At 35.1% G+C, this 7,306-nt stretch overlaps 1 pseudogene; it reads left to right on the top strand.

Annotated features, from left to right (window-relative positions):
* Positions 1-2,293: 2,293 nt before the first annotated feature.
* LOC143663371 (small ribosomal subunit protein eS26 pseudogene) lies at positions 2,294-7,035 on the top strand (annotated as a pseudogene).
* The last annotated feature ends 271 nt before the right edge of the window (positions 7,036-7,306 follow it).

Here is a 7,306-nt window from a genome sequence, read left to right as displayed (position 1 = left end):
GGAGGTTATTTTACACATTATATAGATATCCCCTTTTTAGTTTATGGTGTATAAGAGTGACTAGAATGAAGTACCTGAAACTGTATAGAACTGTGTTCTAGTAGCCATGTTTCTTGAAGATGATTGTATAATAATATAGCTTTTGCAACGTAACTGGTGATTGTGAAAACATTGTGTCTGATGATCCTTTTATCTATGGTATGGAAAGATGAGTAAAAAAATATGGATAATGAATCACCAAATAATAGGGGGCAAAAAAGGTTAAAATAAACTGAGTAGGTTGATATACTAGTGGTCAATGAAAGGAAGTGGTAAGGGGTATGGCATGTATGAGTTTTTTTTTTCTTTCTTTCTTTTGCTGGAGAGATGCAAATGTTCAAAAAAATGATCATGGTGATGAATACACAACTATGTTATGATATTGTGAACCACTGATTGTAACCATGTTGAGAATGTTTGTACGTCAAGAGTATTTTTATGATTGTTCATTGTTTATTATATATATATATATATAAAAGATCCCACCCAGCAATACTGAATGAGGATTAAAGGAATGGCTTTTCTTGGGTACATCACAGCTTCAAACTGGCACACTGGTGCATTAAATCATTAGTCAGTTGATTACATCTGTGGTTGATTACATCTTCAAACAACAAAGATGTAGCTTCCACCAACAATATAATCCAACCAATTGAAGACTTTTCAGGGAGAGGAGAGACTTTTTCATTGCCTCTTTTCCAGTGAGCCTCTCCTGTGGAGTTTGTCCAGACCCTTTACTGGAGCTGCCAGCCTTACAGCCCTCCCTGTGGATTTTGGACTCTTCCATTCCCACAGCTGCATGAAACACCTTTATAAATCTCATATTTACAGTTATTTCCCTTTGGTTCTGCTCCTCTAGAAAACCCTGACTAATATATAAGGACTCAATGAAAGTGTGTTGAATCCATATTGGGCTTCTTTTCCTTCTGAATTGTGTGGTTATCTTTCCTTTAACAAAGCTCAACTGTAAAAAAGAAATATTTGAGTTAGATTTCCTTATATTCCTTTCCACCATAATGGAAAAGATGAACAAAATATAATTATAACTTAAGGCATGCTTACGGTATGTTAAAACAAGTATATTTCAAAATTCCAAATTTACATAGAGGCAATCTTATCTCTCCACCAGCAATCATTGAAAACACTATTTGGTTCAGGCAGCAGCTCAGATAACCTCAGATATGTCAGTGTATGTGATATTTGGAGACCCAAGATAGTTACTTCATTTTATGTTCATTTGACATTTATGTTAGCAATGCCTCAGGGCAACCTAAACAAAATAAGACAATTCCAACACTGGAAGAAACTTCAAGAAATGACCAGTTGAACTAATAGATGCTTTGTGGGCCCTCATCAATATCTTATATAGAGATGATGCATAAGGGTTAGGTACTGTGATAAGATCATAGATCTTAGAAGATAGTGGGGCATACATACTAAATAAATGTTTATAACGGTGTAGCAGACACAGAGATGTGCAGCTCATATATATTTTCAAGGAAGTACTTTCTGCTTAGCTGCAAGGAGTGTGGTTTGCTGACATCTTCCAGCTATTCACTCCTTTAGGGCCTGCCTCCAATTTTGAACCAGGATTACACTTTTCTTTCAATGACTCTTCTTGCACCAAAGTTTGAGCAAGGTGGTGTTATAATGGCCTAGTCATTTCTACCCATGGTGAGACTCCTGTAATGGATGATCTTTGCCCCAGACGACCCACTGGGTTAGTAGAGACTTTGTCAGCTCCACATGGTGATGGAATGGCTCCACCTGCTCCATACTGCTTCCTTTTCCTTTCTTTCACAAGTATTACTCCATGATACATTCCTTCTTGGAGTAACCAAGCTGCAAGAAAAAACAATAGTAGAATCAGAAGACAGACCTAAACTCGCCCCTTGAGGCAGCTGGTATCCAATATCTGATTGATGTGTGCAGCACAAAATTTGCCCTGGCCTACTTGCCTCAATTAACATATCTTTGAATGGCCATCCCAGTTTCAGAGTGCCCTAAGACCTGGACAAAAGCTGCTGTGGAAACTGCATCACAAGAAGTACTTCTCTCCCTACACCTAGCTGTGGTTTCTGAGAACCCTCCATAATAACCTCATGCACTACAGATCTCAGTGTCTCAGAATCTGTTTCTTGGGGAACTACAGTTTAGGGTACATATTTTCAAGTGTAATTTAGGGTGCAGATTTATAGTAAAGTAGATACCACAGAATTTTTTATTAGAGAAGTTGTGGATTTACAGCGCAATCATGCGTAAAATACATGAGGAGAATACGACCAAGCTATCCCACTACTAGGTATATACCTAGAAGAACTGAAAGCAGGGACTTGAAAAGATGTTTGCACACCAATATTCATAGTGGCTTTATTCACAATTGCCAAAATTCCCATATACCACCCCATCATCCATACCTTGCATTGATGTGGAACATTTGCTACAATTGATGATAGCACATTTTTATGATTGTACTATTGATTAAAGTCCATGATTTAATTTAGGATTCAATGTTTTTGTAGTGCAGTTCCATGGGTTAAAAAACAAACTGTATTCTATTATCATATATATAATCTAACATTTCCTTTTTAAATGATATTAACATATGTGTATATATATATATATATATTTAAGCACTATTAAATGAAAAATGCTCAACATCATTAACTATAGGGAAATGCAAATCAAAACCACAATGAGATGCCATTCTATACCCATTAGAAAGGTTGTTAATTAAAAAAAAGAAAATAACACATATTAGAGAGGATTCAGAGAAAGAGAGACCCTTATTCATTCCTGGTGAGAATGCAAAATGGTGTAGCCACTGTGTTGCAAGAAGTTAAGTATAGAACTACCATATGACCCAGCTATCCCACTACTAGGTATATACCCAGAAGAACTGAAAGCAGAGACTTGAAAAGATGTTTGCACACCAATCTGCATAGTAGCTTTATTCACAATTGCCAAAAGATGGAGTCAACCCAAGTGTCCAGCAACCAATGAGAAGGTAAATAAAACATGTTATATACATGTGTATTAATTTACTAATGTGGCTGGCATGTAATATACAGGGAATGGAACAGCTTTTAAAAGGGGAATTGATTAAGTTATAAGCTTACAGTTCTGAGGCCATAAAATTGTCCAAACTAAGGCATCCAGAGAAAGATACCTTGACTCAAGAAAGGCCGATGGGTCCAGAACACTCTGGCAGCTGGGAAGGCATATGACTGGTGTCTGCTGGTCCTTTAGGTTCTGGTTTCAAACAGCTTCACTGGGGGTATTTTCTTTTTCTGCATCTCCAAATATCTTGGTTTTGTGTTGGCTCTGAACTTTCTCCAAAATGCTTCCTTTTAAAGGATTCTAGTAAACTAGTCAAGACACACCTTAAACGCTTGAGTCACATTTCCATCTTAACAAAAGGTCACACCCACAATTGAGTGGATTATATCTCCATGGAAACAATCTAATCAAAGGTTCCCACCATACAACAATGAATCAGGATTAAAAGACATGGCTTTCCTGGGGTACACAATACTTTTTAACCAGTACAGCATGCAATGGAATATTATTCAGCCATAAAAAGGAATGGGATCTTGATACATATTACAACATGGATGACCTTTGAAAACATCCTGTTGGATGAAATAAGCCAGACACAAAAGGACAAATATTGTATGATATCACTGTTTTGAAACAATTAGAATAAGCAGACTCATAGAATCAGAATCTAGAATATAGGTTATCAGGGGATAGGGGATGGAAGTTAAAGTTTAAAATGTACAACTTTCCTATTTGGAATAATGGAAGTATTTTGGTAGTGAATAGTGGTGATGGTAAAGGATTAATGTTTAGAATACATGAAGAAATCCTTCAATCTAACAAAAAAAGACAAATAACCCAATTAAGAACAGGTAAAAGACTTGAACTTATCCAACAAATAGACAGAGAGAATTATATTAAATTACAAAAAAATATGCCACCATGGCTTCCCTAACCTAATGTTTCTCTCTCCATTAGCGTCCGAACAGATTGCTGTTCTATATATTGGCCATACTGAAGTCCTTTCCATACCCTAAGGCACCATGCTTTTGCTTCCATTTCATGCATTGATTTTTGCATGTCTGCTTTTGGAGGCATCTTCCAGTCTACTTGGAGAACTCCTCCTCTTTCTGCAAAATACAATTCAAGTTGAAGCTTCCTCTCATTCTCTAAAATAATTTGATCATTTTTTCTTTTCTGCCATGCTACATCTAATAAATGCTTCTGGTTTTGTAATTATCACTTGAAAACAGTGAAGTGGGAGGAAAATCCAATTTTGGAAGGAGAATATAAGAAATGACTTTTAAGCATCTTCAATTTCAGAAAACATCTAGGTGCATATGTTCTACAAGCAGCTGAAAATGGGAATTCTGATATGCAGACAGATGTGAATATTGCTGTTCCTTGGTAAAGATATTTATAAAATGCATAGTTGGAGCTTAATCAACTGTGAAATATATGTTAGAAGCAACAGAACCATTAATAGTCTTTATGCATTGTAAAATGATTAGAGGAAACTGAAAGTTGGAAACATCTACTTCGGTTCGTTGTATCCAGTGACTAGTCACCTAGCAACAAGAATCCTGATTGACATGACTAGGCAGCTGTCCTTTGAGATTACTTTTAATAATCCAAAAATATTTCAAATGAATTTCTTTGAATAGAAGACAGAGTTAAGACATTCTAAAATCATAGACCATTTTAGGCTAGGGGCAGTGTAAGGAAAAGAAGCATAATTGTAAATTAGCCAAGGAAGTGAAAAAAGGGAGGTGTATACTAACTGTATAGATAATCTCATTCTATCTTGCACAAATCCATGAGGAAACATAATCATTTTATTGAATGAGCTTAACTTGGTAAAAGCAAGCAGAAAGCAACTTTATTCTTTCTCCCAGCTCTCACTTCAAATTTATTCTCTCTCTTAATAGCTTTGTTGAAGCATAATGCATATAAAATAAACTGCACATATTTAGTGTGTACAATTTGATGTTTGACATTGCCATACACTTGTGAAACCATCCCAGGATAAAACTAATGAACATATTTATCACCCCCCAAAGCTTCTTTGTGCTCCTTGATAATATTTTTCTCCCAATCTTCCTTGAACTTTAATCTCCATCAAGCAACCATCAATCTGCTTTCTATCACTACAGATTAGTTTGCATTTTCAAGAATATTACACAAATGGAATCATAAAGTTTTTATTCTTTCTTAACTGACTCAGTTCACTCAGCATAATTATTTTGATAAACAATCATGTTGTGAGGTAATATCTATAGATCATCCCCTCTTATTTTTGAGATTATTACCTTGAATGAATATACCATCACAATTTGTGTATCAATTCATTTCTTGAAGGATATTTGGGTTGCTTCCAGTTTTCACCAATTACAAATAAAGCTGCTCTGAACATTTCTGTACAAGTCTATTTGGACATATGATTTTATCTCTCTTTTGCAAAAGCCTAGGAGTAGAATGGCTGGGTCATTTGGAAGATGTATGTTTAACGCTGGAAATTGACAAACTCTTTTCTAAAGTGGTTGTAATATATTTCATTCCCACTAATAGTGCATGAGAGTTCCAATTGGTCCACTTTTTGTCAATAAATATATATATGATCAGTCTTTTTAATTTTAGCAATTTCAATAGGAATTTTGTGACATCTCATAGTTTTAATTTGCAGTTTCCTCATGACTAATAATATTGAGCATATTTCATGTGTTTACTTATGTCTTCTATGTATTTTCTTTTATGAAATATATGTTCAAATATTTTACCTATTTTTTTAGTGTTGTTTCTTTCCTTATTATTGTATATTGAGAGTTCTTTATATACTTTCGGTTACAATTCTTTTTCTTGATAGGCGACTTCCAAATATTTTTTGTAATTTTTGTCTTGTCTGTTTATTCTCTTAACACTGTTTTTCAAGGACTAGACATTTTCATCCTTTATGAAGTCCAATTTGTGAAATTATTTTCTTTATGTAAGTACTTTCAGTGTCATATCTAAGAAATCTTTACTTAACCTTGAGTCACAAATATTTTCTTTTACATTTTCCTCAAAAAGTTTTTGTAACTTTAGGTTTTACATTTATGTCTATGATTCATTTTGAGTTAATTTTTGTATGAGTGCAATATTTGAGTGCAATAACGTTCCTTATTTTGCTCATGATTATCCAAGAATTTCAGCATCATGTGTTGAAAGAACATCATTTCCTCCATTAACAACTTTGTTGAAAGTATCTTGATCACAAAGACAGAGGTTTATTTTGGACTTTCTTTTCTGAACTATCGTCTCTTTGTCCATTTTTACATCAATATTACACATTCTTAATAATTTAGCTTTATAATAAGACTGGAAATCATATGCAGTAAGTCCTCCATTTTTTTCTCTTCTTTTAAACATTGTTTTGACTACTCTAGGACATCAGCTCTTGGATTCTGCTTCCAAGACGACAAAGAAAAAAAGAAACAATGGTTGTGCCAAAAAGGGCTATGGCCACGTGCAGCCTATTCTCTGCGCGAACTGCACGTGCTGCATCCCCAAGGGTAAGGCCATTATGAAGGACACCACTGAAATAAAGTAGAGGCTGCAGCCATCAGGGACATTTCCAAAGCAGTATCTTTGCCACCTATGTGCTTCCTAAGCTGTCTGTGAAACTACGTTACTGCATGAACTGTGGCATTCACAGCAAGAAAGCATTATCATTTGAACAGAGTAAAAACAAGATCCTTGTTTAATATGAAGATACATCTGATAAGAAAACTATTAAAAATCATATAAAACTATAAATTTTTAGCCAACCTTATCCACAACCAATAGAATTCACTTCCAACAAGACATTCACAACAAGGTGAATGAATGAAAACCAGTCTCATGAAGCCCCAAAGGAGGACAACCCCACCCTGATTTAGACCTGCAGGTACTGCCCCACGACCTCCACCAAAGCCCATGTAAAAAGCTGAATCCATAAGGACTGAGGAAAAACTACCCTCTGGAAAGAAAATAAAATGGATATTAAACTTTATAGCATGATAAGTGTGTCTGTGCCAGAAAGGTTGGGGGTTTGGCATGTGTCATAATCCTTTCAAATTTTAGTTTAATTTTTAAATCTTGAAATACTTCCAAACTTACAGGACATTTAAAAAATAATATGAGCCCCGTACATAAAACTCCAGCATACCCCTACCCCCCAAATATCTGGATTTACCAATGTTAATATCTTGCC

Source organism: Tamandua tetradactyla, chromosome 19 (assembly GCF_023851605.1).
Source record: "Tamandua tetradactyla isolate mTamTet1 chromosome 19, mTamTet1.pri, whole genome shotgun sequence".
NCBI classification, from domain to species: Eukaryota; Metazoa; Chordata; class Mammalia; order Pilosa; family Myrmecophagidae; genus Tamandua; species Tamandua tetradactyla.
This window is presented reverse-complemented; position numbering and strand designations above follow the sequence as displayed.